This window comes from Rana temporaria, chromosome 10 (genome assembly GCF_905171775.1).
Source record: "Rana temporaria chromosome 10, aRanTem1.1, whole genome shotgun sequence".
Taxonomy (NCBI): Eukaryota; Metazoa; Chordata; class Amphibia; order Anura; family Ranidae; genus Rana; species Rana temporaria.
This window is the reverse complement of record NC_053498.1, coordinates 118,323,670-118,337,615: the sequence shown is the minus strand read 5'-3', so window position 1 is coordinate 118,337,615 and position 13,946 is coordinate 118,323,670.

Sequence of the window (13,946 nt, the reverse complement as noted above, 5' to 3'; positions counted from 1 at the left end):
TGGTACACGCAGTGCGGCGCTAGGAGCTATGCTAGCTTATGTTAGCCGCTCCACCTGCAACTCTTGCTTTTAGCTTTTATCTTACATAGAGTGTTTTCCTTGCTCTATTGTTTTTTATTTCCCAGTATTTTTATTTTTTATTATTTTTTATATTTTATACACTGCGCATGCTATTGCTAGTGTTAATAAATTAGTGTTTGATCAAACCTACTACGCTATGCTAGTCTATTTGTTTTATCGGAGGACTGCGGACCAATAAACACTACCACCATTCTTGAACCCGGAATTCCACCAATAAGGAGGAAAGGAGACACCAAGGACAACAGAGGAACCGTGGGAGATCCTAGAACCGTAGGAGGCATACTTCTTGCACTGTACCCCTGCAGGGGTTAGTGCCTCTGGTGAGTGGGGACCCAAAAGGGGGAGCACCGTGATCACTGCGTGGAATTGTCACCAATGTTCAATTGAGCACTCACCTTTTTTAGGTGCACCTTTACAAGCACGGATCCCTTCAATTCTTGGATGGACTTTATCCCTTGCTAATTCATTTAATTATTATTTTTTATGAAGACTGTCTCTCATATTGCCTCACAGTTTTGGACTATTTGTATTTTTATTTTTATTTTTATTTTTATTTTTTACATTTTTATATCTTCAATATCTATGAAGATTGATTGTCCCACTGTACTATATTAATTGAGTTATTGTTTGCATTTATTATATTGTAATTCCCATATGTTTATGGGTCCTATGAGCGTATTGCACCCACTTAGTGGAAACACACACACAGGCTAGCGCATAGCCTATCAGTGATAGCACAGCTTGGTTTATTCGTATAGTGTATCACCTTTGGTTGAGTTCAGTCTTTACATGCCAGTTTCTGGTCACTGATATTACACTTACTACCCAGCAGGTCTACATCTGTTGGTTTCCACGGTTTATTAATATTATACTTATTCACTTATTCACGCACCCCTTAGGGTCACTGTTTACTTTATTATATTATTTACACAGTTTATAAGTAGGGCAGCGCCACTACCCCATCCCACTTTCCATTTTTCTTCTATCCTTTCCCCTCGGGGAATCGTTTTTGGGGGGCTGCAGCCTAACATTTTACTTTATATTTGTTATATTTCTACTTTATTGGCACTTATTGGCCTCACACTATAGTATTCTACACTTGTAATAGCCTTGGTGGGTCCTAAGCGCGGTTCATTTCCCTTTTTACATTATTTCCTACACCTTTGGTGTATGTCTACTGCTGCTATGGACCTTTTTGGCTATATGAATAGTAGAAACATAGACCTGGGGGGTATCTTCAGTCAAGATGGCACCACCAATAGACAGGATATGCAGGGGCTGGTCAAACAGCTAAGACATACTATGGAAAAACAACTCAGAGTATGGTGGGATGTTGCCACCTTAGAAACCTATATCAAGGAAAAGATGACCCCCAGGAGACTACGATGGGATGTTCATCCCAATGACAATATCAATGATGCAGAACTTATGAATGAGTGGTACCATTTTTTTAATACATGTGAAAATGAGCTCTTACATAAAATTGTTAAGAGGAGGAAATTTAAACTTAAGGCAATAGAACAAAGTATAAAAGAAATTCAAAATCTACTGCTACCATTTGCAAACCAGCAGGATTATAAAGATAAAACTAAAGAACTGCAGGATGTGATTAAAAAATACGATAGTGATATACAGACTAAAAAACAAAATAAATTCAAAAGAGACGCTCTAGATTATAAAAACGCGCAAGTCTACAAATGGCAAGCCTCCATGGAGGAACCTAGTGAAAATCTTGATGACACACTCTTGGATGAAAATGAACTAAACCTGGTGAATAATCCAGAAGACAGCTCCTTGAGAGATATCACTGATTTAATAGTACCTGATAGACCCAGGGAATTCATACAGAATACTGGTCACATACCTAGGGGTCAACAGGTGAGGCCTGACATTAGAAGGGTCAGATACCATGATGATGAATATCAAAGGAGCCCTAACCCCCCTAGATGGAGGTCACAAAGCCGCAACAGAAACCCCCCTAGGTGGAGGTCACAGAGTCGCAATAGAAATTCCCCAGGAAGAAACCAGTACCCCTATGATCCCTACTACAACCAAGGAAGAGATACGAGGGACTATGGGGATTTTCACAGAGGTGGCCACAACACCCGTCCACCAGGAAGATGGAGGCCAAGGACAGGCTATGGAAACCCCGGATGGAGAGGGGGGAATGGCAACCGAGGGGCTACCCAGACACGACCGTCAGGAAGAGGAGAAAGCCAAAGAAATCAACCGTACCAAGGTCAGGGACCCTATCCCAACCCATGGAACAACAGATCCTACAATCAGGAATTGGAGCAAACCCAAAGAGAAAACGCACCAGAGGGTGCAGGGGAGGGCAGAAGAAAACGCCAAAGGCAACATTAGGGAAAGGTATATTTAACCTCAGCAATATCCAATTAACCCAAGACGAGCTACACATTTTAGATTTAGGCCTTAAATATGCCCCAGAAAAAACTCTAGATCAATTCGAGGTCTTCATCGACCTCCAGAAATTCCTTAGAAAACTTAACCTACAAAAATTCTTTCTGAATAACACAGAGGAGAGTGGTATGGAAGTTTCAGAGTACATTCAAACTAGCCTGAAGAATAACTCCACGTTTAATCCCAATACACCGGGCAACCAGTGTATAGGAGCGTTTAAAAAGATGGTGGAGGGGGATTTAAGGAAACTACAGAAAACATTTAAAAATAAAAATAAAAATGTGTGGAAAACTATCAAGGAAATTGGCAACAAAAATGAGGTTATTATCAGACCAGCTGACAAGGGGGGTGGATTGGTAATCCTAAATAAAGCAGATTATGAGGAAGAAATGGAGAACCTATTGAGGGTTGAAAACACCTATAAAAAACTCAAAGGCAACCCGAAAGCGCGATATATCAAAAAATTGATTAAATATGTCAAAAAGGGTGCCACCATGGGGATACTCAATAAGAAGGAGGCAGAGTATTTGGTGTCCAACTCCACTAAAACACCAGTGATCTACTACACTCCGAAGATCCATAAGAGACTGCTTAAACCCCCAGGTCGCCCCATTATAAGCGGGATAAACTCCATTTTTTCCCGTCTGGGGGAATATCTGGATACTTACCTACAACCGATTGTTAAAGAGGGGAGATCACATCTTCGGGACAGCCTGCAACTCATTAACGAATTGCAACATATTGATGAAGTACAAGATCTATTATTAGCCACTATAGATGTCAACTCACTGTACACCAGTATATCACAGAAAGATGGCATTATGGGGGTGGAAAAAGCGCTACATCAAAGCACAGGGCTAAAGCAACAACAGATTAATTTCATTGTAGAAGGACTTGAAATGGCCATGAAATGCAATTATTTCTGGTACAATAGAACCTACTATGTTCAAACCAGAGGCGTGGCGATGGGGGCACGTTATGCCCCCAGTGTTGCAAATTTATTAATGGACTGTTGGGAAGAGGAATACGTTTACAATAGAAACATTCCCCATATCAAACTATACCGTCGGTATATCGATGACGTCATCATCCTGTGGGATGGGACGGTCGACAGCTTCCAGGAATTCCTAGAGGAGCTGAATTCCAACAGATATGGCCTCACCTTCACGGGAAAATGCGACAGAGAATGTATAGATTTCCTTGATCTTCAGATCTTCAAAGACGGCTCAACATTACAGACCAGAACACATTTCAAATCAACGGACCGCAATGGATACATTCCATCAGCCAGCTGCCACCACCCTAGGTGGAAGTCAAACATACCTAAAGGACAAATGATGCGGCTCCGGAGAAATTGTAGTTCGATTGCAGATTACAAAATACAAGCCGACATAATCGTAGATAGATTCAAGGAAAAGGGGTATAAGGAGCAAAACCTGTTAAAATTGAAAGAAGAAGTTCTTAACATGGATAGGAACAACATGCTGGCACCTAAAACAAAGAACAAGCAGAATAAGCGAAATGTAGCATTCATCACAGGTTTTAACTCTCAATATAAGGATTTTGAGCACATAATCAAAAAATACTGGCCAATCCTACAAGAAGACCATGCTCTTACTAAAATATTGGGGAAAAAACCCAATTTTATCTACAGGCGTGCCCCTTCTCTTCGCCATCTCCTTGTGCATAACGTCATAGACCCACCAAAATCAGTCAATATATGCCCTGAACTTAAAGGTTTTTATAAATGCCAGAAATGCCTGCCCTGCAGAGTGAGCAAAAGCCAACCGAGACGAAAAATAAGTTTCAAATCAAGAACTGACTTTAAAGAATACAAGATCAAAGAACTCATCACCTGCAGCACCACCCATGTGACGTATATCGAATGTCCCTGCCACCTACAATATGTGGGAAGAACCACCAGACCTCTTAAAGTGAGAATTCGTGAGCATATAAATAGGATCAAAACAGGATATGACAAACATTACCTCTCACGCCACTTTAAAGAGGTCCACCACAAAGACCCTAGTGGCTTGATTTTTTACGGTATAGATCTTGTAAAAGACAACTGGAGAGGTGGCAATAAAACCACCGCCATCTCCCAGAACGAAACCAGTTGGATCTACCGTCTGGGAACATTGGCGCCTTATGGGTTAAATAAGGACATAGATTTAAACTGTTTCTTGGCAAACCCCTGAATTTGACCATTTAAAAACGTGACATATGTACCATCATATATCAATCTGACTAATTCTGAACACTATTCCTTTATTAGGCGAGATTTTCATCTTCCATCTATCTCGTCGCCTCCCATCCTTTGACATACCGTATGGGATTTCACCCACGCTGTACACCCCCACCCTTTTTGGGGTGATACAGAATTATATGTTAGCTGGGTCATGTATTATACCATCCGCTGATATTTTGTCCCCCTTATTTCAAACTTTATCTGACTGATGATCACTTAGCGGATATGGGGTGACTCACATTTACGTTTACTTCCATTATAAATGTTGCTAGTAGGTCATTTAGACCGTGTACCACAACTACACCTCTGCCCATCACCTAGAAGGTTTTTACTTCAATAAGAGAACAGTTCTCAATAAGATGATCTCTAGGTACTTACCCTTTCGAAGTAATTACCAAAATTAATAATATTCATATTGCCTAGTAGGGATCACTAGCAAGATCTCTTTGGGAGCCTTTTCATATATTGCTAGCTAACATACACCTTTGTTTGCTAACTAATTATCAACTATTATTTATCATCTACCTTACCATTGGATTGCCATGAGACTATGGTGGCTTTAATATACATCTTTTATATACACTTTTTCATCTTTAAATGTAGCCACCCACGACCGAGGGGATATTTCGCTCTCCAACAACTAGCCTATGATAGCTAGCCCCTGGTTAATGTACTTGACCCTATCCCCCTAGAACAAAATATCTGTTTGTACCTTATACCTTATATCCCCCCTATTCAACTTTTATACAATTTCCTTTATTTAGTCTGTATATCTATACTTGCCCATGATTGTCCATACAGGGCTTATTTTAGCAGAGCAGGTTGCCTATTGTTATACCGTGATAATAGTAATGCTTATCGATCTGCGCCTATATTGCTGACATCTCATTCACACTATTGGCCTCACTTGGGACGCCGAGGCATAAATATGCAAATAGAACAACCCAAGGGCTCACCCCCTTCATATATGATTCGATGGGAAACGAATTTAAATAAACACGATTGGCTACCGCCGCTGGTGGGAGGCGTTTGCATAATGAAGTCAGCTATATAGGCAACCCTCTGCTGTATGCGTGCACCCGCTTCTGAAGACGTATCTGAACGAAACGTACGTAAAGCGGATACACGCACACACGCACGCACTTCCGGTTTCCAGCTGGTCGTTGGTGGAACGCACGCCGTTCCCAGGCTATTGCCGACACTTCCTGGTACACGCAGTGCGGCGCTAGGAGCTATGCTAGCTTATGTTAGCCGCTCCACCTGCAACTCTTGCTTTTAGCTTTTATCTTACATAGAGTGTTTTCCTTGCTCTATTGTTTTTTATTTCCCAGTATTTTTATTTTTTATTATTTTTTATATTTTATACACTGCGCATGCTATTGCTAGTGTTAATAAATTAGCGTTTGATCAAACCTACTACGCTATGCTAGTCTATTTGTTTTATCGGAGGACTGCGGACCAATAAACACTACCACCATTCTTGAACCCGGAATTCCACCAATAAGGAGGAAAGGAGACACCAAGGACAACAGAGGAACCGTGGGAGATCCTAGAACCGTAGGAGGCATACTTCTTGCACTGTACCCCTGCAGGGGTTAGTGCCTCTGGTGAGTGGGGACCCAAAAGGGGGAGCACCGTGATCACTGCGTGGAATTGTCACCAATGTTCAATTGAGCACTCACCTTTTTTAGGTGCACCTTTACAAGCACGGATCCCTTCAATTCTTGGATGGACTTTATCCCTTGCTAATTCATTTAATTATTATTTTTTATGAAGACTGTCTCTCATATTGCCTCACAGTTTTGGACTATTTGTATTTTTATTTCTATTTTTATTTTTATTTTTATTTATTTTTTACATTTTTATATCTTCAATATCTATGAAGATTGATTGTCCCACTGTACTATATTAATTGAGTTATTGTTTGCATTTATTATATTGTAATTCCCATATGTTTATGGGTCCTATGAGCGTATTGCACCCACTTAGTGGAAACACACACACAGGCTAGCGCATAGCCTATCAGTGATAGCACAGCTTGGTTTATTCGTATAGTGTATCACCTTTGGTTGAGTTCAGTCTTTACATGCCAGTTTCTGGTCACTGATATTACACTTACTACCCAGCAGGTCTACATCTGTTGGTTTCCACGGTTTATTAATATTATACTTATTCACTTATTCACGCACCCCTTAGGGTCACTGTTTACTTTATTATATTATTTACACAGTTTATAAGTAGGGCAGCGCCACTACCCCATCCCACTTTCCATTTTTCTTCTATCCTTTCCCCTCGGGGAATCGTTTTTGGGGGGCTGCAGCCTAACATTTTACTTTATATTTGTTATATTTCTACTTTATTGGCACTTATTGGCCTCACACTATAGTATTCTACACTTGTAATAGCCTTGGTGGGTCCTAAGCGCGGTTCATTTCCCTTTTTATAAAAAGTGGAAGATCGCTTCCCAAGAGGGCAGGTAAACTATCTATTGAAGGATGGTCAGGGGGAGTTCAAACTACTGGTTGTAGCTTTGAACAGAACCAGTCATGTTTGGACAATGCAGACATTTTATATGCAGGGTTTTATTAATATTATCTTACTATGTTTCATTAATATGCTGTATACATTGCACACATATGCCACAGTCTTTGCACCCACAAAATATGATTTACCGTATTTTTCAATTCCTAAAACTCACCCCCCCCCCCAAAAAAAATGGGGGGGCTGTCTCTGTGTCTTGTTACAATACCGGGCTGGCAGCAGCATGGCCGTCTCCTGCAAGTGCCAGGCCATCTCAAACTGGGCCTGTCACTCACAGAAGACTGAAGACCGAGTGGCCCAATGGAATACAGCAACTCGGGCGGCTCTGTTTTCTGAGTGACAGGTGGATGCATAAGGAATGTCAGTTGTACGAGGTGGAGGTGGCACAGATCAGGCTGCATTTCATGGTACAGATCAGGCTGCATTTCATGGTACAGATCAGGCTGCATTTCATGGCACAGGTAAGGCTGCATTTCATGGCACAGGTAAGGCTGCATTTCATGGTACAGATCGGGCTGCATTTCATGGTACAGATCGGGCTGCATTTCATGGTACAGGTCAGGCTGCATTTTATTGGCACAGGTCAGGCTGCATTTCATGGTACAGGTCAGGCTGTATTTCATGGTACAGATCAGGCTGTATTTCATGGTACAGATCAGGCTGTATTTCATGGTACAGATCAGGCTGTATGTCATTGCACAGGTAAGGCTGCATTTCATGGTACAGATCAGGCTGCATTTCATGGCACAGGTAAGGCTGCATTTCATGGCACAGGTAAGGCTGCATTTCATGGCACAGGTCAGGCTGCATTTCATGGCACAGGTCAGGCTGCATTTCATGGCACAGGTCAGGCTGCATTTCATGGCACAGGTCAGGCTGCATTTCATGGCACAGGTCAGGCTGCATTTCATGGCACAGGTCAGGCTGCATTTCATGGCACAGGTCAGGCTGCATTTCATGGCACAGGTAAGGCTGCATTTCATGGCACAGGTAAGGCTGCATTTCATGGCACAGGTAAGGCTGCATTTCATGGTACAGATCAGGCTGCATTTCATGGTAAAGATCAGGCTGCATTTCTTGGTACAGGTCAGGCTGCATTTTATTGGCACAGGTCAGGCTGCATTTCATGGCACAGATCAGGCTGTATGTCATGGCACAGGTAAGGCTGTATGTCATGGCACAGGTCAGGCTGCATTTCATGGCACAGGTAAGGCTGCATTTAATTGGCATTGATCAGGCTGAATTTCATGGTACAGGTCGGGCTGCATTTTATTGTCACAGGTCAGGCTGCATTTAATTGGCATTGATCAGGCTGCATTTCATGGACACTGGTAAATATATTAGTACACCATTTGGTTCAGAATATTTGTTTTCTTGTTTTCCACCTCTAAATCCTAGGTGCGTCTTATGATCAGGAAAATGGAGCGAAAAATACGATAATTACTGTGCCATAAGAAAGAGTCTTAAAGCGGAGTTCCAGCCTTTTTTTTATGTTTATTAAAAGTCAGCAGCTACAAAAAGTCTAGCTGCTGGATTTTAATAAACATACACTTACCTGTTCCACGGTCCAGTGCCGCGCCGCCCTGGAGCTTCGCTCCTCTCACCCCCTTCTTCACGACTGGGCACTCACTGCGAATGCGCGGATGGCGCAGCGCTCCCTGAGTGGACAGGCGATCGCCTGGGACATGTCACGTGTCCCAGGCGATCGCCTACAGGGAGGGGCCGCCGTAGGCGAAATGACGTATCGCCTAAGCGGTCCCTAGGCGGAAGGAGGAAGTGGGACATGTAAAAAATGACATGCCAAATGTGGCATGTAAGGGGGCAAGGAGTGGATTAAGCGGAAGTTCCACTTTTGGGTGGAACTCTGCTTTAAAGATACACAAAAATCTCAGGGAAAAAAAATAGTCCTCTTTTTGTCTCTGAATTTAAAGGCTTTGTCCTTCTCAGAGAATGTATATCAGTGAAATAAAACAAGGTCTTTCTGTATACATCCTGTTTGATTTGGCAGGAGAAAATAAGGCTTTCCATTCGCCTGATGTCATGCCCTCTGTGTAACCGTAGTGAGAGTGATTTAGGTTTAGGTTTTTTTTCATTTCAAGAGAATGCAAGATTTAGCTGCAAGTGGGCGAGAATCGATGTTATACCATCTGAAAATTAACCACTTCAATACCGGGCCTACGCCCCCTCTGACGTCACGTGACGTCAGAGGAAAGCATGGTCACCCGTTTATGTGAGCGGTGGCTCTGCCCTTGGCTATATAACAGCTGTCATCGCGAACAAGCGTCAGTCGGGGGGAGCCTCCCATGGAGGCGGAGTTGCTACTTTTTTCGGTCCGTCAGGCGCTGTCATCAAAGATGAATTAACATTGTGGGACATTTTTATTTTTTAATAAAGGACTTGTCCCAAAGTGTCTCCTGTAATTTTTACAATTTTTTACACTTTTTTGGTGAATTGGTAGGGGTACAATGTACCTGATACCATTCACATAGGGGGGCCAGGATCTGGGGGTCCCCTTGTTAAAGGGGGCTTCCAGATTCCGATAAGCCTTCCTGTCCGCAGACCCCCACAACCACCAGGCAAGAGTTGTGGGGACGAGGTCCTTGCCCCCATCAACATGGGGACAAGATGTTTTGGGGGGACCCCAAAACATCCTCCCCATGTTGAGGGTATTTGGCCTGCTACGGTTCAGGGGGGGCGCTCTCGTCCCCCCTCTTTTCCCGCGGCCTGCCTGGTTGCACACTCAGATAAGGGTCTAGTATGGATTTTGGGGAGGACCCCTACGCATTTTTTTTTATTTATTTTGACAAAGGGTTCCCCTTAAAATTCATACCAGACCTGAAGGGTCTGGTACGGATTTCGGAGGAACCCTACGCCATTTTAAAAAAATTGGTGCAGGGTTCCCCTTAATATCCATAACAGACCTGAAGGGTCTGGTATAGATTTTGGGGGGAACCCACATGCAATTAAAGCTATTAAAAAAAAAAGATTGGTGCAGGGTTCCCCTTAATATTCATGCCAGACCCAAAGGGCCTAGTAATGGCCTGGGGGAGACCAATGCTGTTTTTTTCCATTAATATTTTCTATATTGCCGGGATCTGACAATACATTACAGCCGCTGTCAGTTTTAAATTACTTTTTTTCCTTTTTGAAAGGTAATTTTACTGTGGTATTGTTCTAAACACAGGAAAAAATTGCGACTTTACAGGCATACTATAGATACCCCCCAGGCACGATATTTAAAGGAATATTTTTTTTTATGGTTTCACTTTAAGCATTATTAAAATCACTGCTCCTGAAAAATAAAACAGTAGTTTTTGATTTTTATTTTTTGCATTGATACATGTCCCCTGGGGCTGGACCCAGGTCCCCATGCCGTTTTTTCAATGATTTTTATCTATATTGCCGGGACCCGACAATACATTACAGCCGCGGTCAGTTTTAAATTACTTTTATGCATTGATCCATGTCCTCTGGGGTAAGACCCGGGTCCCCATACACTTTTTATGGCAATAACTTGCATATAAGCCTTTAAAATAATCACTTTTGTTTTTTCATGTTCGTGTCCTATAGACTTTAGGGTTTCCTGCGGCTTTTAGAATTTCCCGCGAACACCGCATAATGTTCACTGTTCGGCAAACAGGGGAACACCCAATGTTCGGGTCGAACTTATGTTCAACTCAAACATCAGGCTCATCCCTACATTCAATGTACAAACAGGTATTATCAGAAAAGGGCCTGGTGGAATTGTGCACATACAGTATACTCAGGTATATATAGTTATTTATAGCAGTACCTCCAGATGAATGTCGCATTGCAGGGGCTCCTGAGGATGATGCAGAGTTTGTCATTGTGTCAGAGACTTTAAGACAAGATGTGTGGTGATGAGGAGACCCTCCAACCATTACCTAACCAACCAGGAATGCAGTCCTAGTTATCGGGCACTGTGCAATAGTGGAATAGTAATAGGACAGGGATACTCCTTTTGTCACAAAGATAAAGCAATACTATCACAAAGCTATGGGCAGCTGCAGATAAACAACTAGAACATAGAAATACTTGCATCATTTCTTCTGATCTGGTGATAGTAGCATGGACATGCTATGTGGCTGAAACCTCTCTCTCTCTCCACTTCCTCCTCCCGGGATCTTTTCCTAACAAACCCGGAGTCAGGAAGTGACATGCATAAATATACATTACAATGTGATCGTAGCAGCTGCCAGTAGAGGGCAGTGGATTCATAGCTTCTATTTCCTGTGCCCAGGGCTCAAAATAGTTTTGCCTTTAGTTATACTTTAAAGCAGAACTTCAGTAATTTCCATCTATTAAATCTTCTGCTCTTGTTGTTTTAACTTTGGATAGTAAAACATTTTTTTTCTGCCAGTAAATACCTCATACAGCACACTTCCTGTTTCTTGTCTGGTAAAAAGCCTAGTCTTATTACATCATGCACAGCTATCTCTCTCACTTTTGTGAGATTTTGCTAGGAAGGGAGGGGGGGGGGTGAGTCATAGGAGGGCAAATCAGAGCTGGAGGTGTGCCTCTGTGTGTCTGTGTAAATCCAGGAAGTGAACAGCCAGCAGGTTCAGCTGCCCACAGTTAAAGGGGTTGTAAAAGTAAATTGTTTATTTTCTAAATAGGTTACTTTAAGCCAGCGCATTGTTGGTTCACTTACATTTTCCTCCAATTTCACTTCTAAATGTTTTTCTCTTTGTTTTTTTGTCTGAATTTCTCACTTCCTGTTCCTCCTCAGTAAGGTGTTCAGTAAGCTGTTCTAAATGACTTTCCACCGCTCGGATGATGGGGACACGCTTACTGAGAAGAAACAGGAAGTGAGAAATTCAGACAAAGAAAAAAAACATTTAGAATTGAAATCGAAAAAGGAAAAGGTAAGTGAACCAACAATGCACTAGCTTAAAGGAACCTATTTAGAAAATAAAAGATGAACCTTTACAACCCCTTTAAAATGGATGCAGTCAGACTCAGTGGAGGGAGATTTCTGCAGCATATTTGGCAAATACAGAATCACAGTACAGTTAAACCTTGGATTACGAGCATAATCCGTTCCAGGAGTATGCTCGTAATCCAAAGTACTCTCATATCAAAGCGAGTTTTCCCATTGAAGTCAATGGAAACTAAAATAATTCCTTCCGCATTGACTTCAATGGGATGCAATACCGAATGCGGCCAGAGGTGGGGGCGCCAGAGAGCGCCGAAACCGGCCGAAAAGGCCCGAGGACACTTCGGCTTGTTTCCTTGCTCGCAAATCAAAGCGCTCTCAAACCAGGTTACTCTTAAACCGAGGTTCCACTGTATATATAAAATATGCAAAGTGGTTGGAGGGAATCTTCAGAATGGCAAAGATGTTTTTATTACAAATGATATGAGCAGACTGCATTTAACGTCATGCTGAACTAGATACACAGGTGCAGTGTTATTTTCAACAGTTCGGATTGTACTTTATTTAGCATCATTTATACACTGTGCCCACTGAGAAGAAAACATATACTCGAAAATGAATAAAATAACATACAAGACAGTATAATACATAGATACATGCGCAAGATCAATCTACAAAAATCAATGTACCTGTTCAGAAGAAAAAAAAAATAATCAAAAGTATCCGAGGCAAGCGGTAGTGTTTTTTTACATAAAGTTGTGCAGACAGTATGTAACAAAAGCCTTAACTCTTTTTATATTCCCTTCAAAAATCCAGCCGCATGTAATTTGCTAGACACAGAAAATACAGGTTACTTTACATTCTCAGAACTAATAAAAATATATTCTGAAATGCACAACTTTAACACCAGGTCAAAAAAAAAGGTTTCAGCAAGGTGACCGTCACCATAAATATTATTCACAAAAATATAATTTTATACCCACAGGACCTCAGCCCTCACTTTCCATAAAAAAACATCTACTGCCTCAATGAATATGTGAACCCTCGCCTTGTAAAACAACCCATTCAGTTTAAAATATAAATAAAAGGAAACATTTTGTGTATACATATAAAAACATTATGGGCCAGATTCTCAGTCGAGATACGATGGCGTATCTCCAGATACGCCGTCGTATCTCTGCATTGCGCCATCGTATCTATGCGCCTGATTCTTAGAATCAGTTACGCATAGATATCAGTTAGATCCGACAGGCGTAAGTCTCTTACGCCGTCGGATCGTAACTGCATATTTACGCTGGCCGCTAAGTGGCGCTTCCGTCGAATTCCGCGTTGAGTATGCAAATTAGCTAGATACGCGAATTCCCGAACGTACGCCCGGTCGACGCAGTAAAGTTCTGCCGTTTACGTTAGGCTTTTCCCAGCGTATAGTTACCCCTGCTATATGGTGGTGTAAGTGCCGCGTAACAATGTTAAGTATGGCCGTCGTTCCCGAGCCGAAATTTGAAAAAGCGTCGTTTGCGCAAGTCGTCCGTGAATGGGGCTGGACGTCATTTACGTTCACGTCAAAACCAATGTAGTCCTTGCAGGCCTACTTTGGTGCAATGCACACTGGGAAATTCCATGGACGGCGCATGCGCCATTCGGGAAAAACGTCAATCACGTTGGGTCACACAACATTTACATAAAACACGCCCCCCTGATCCAAATTTGAATTAGGCGCGCTTACGCCGGACGATTTACGCTACGCCGCCGCAACTT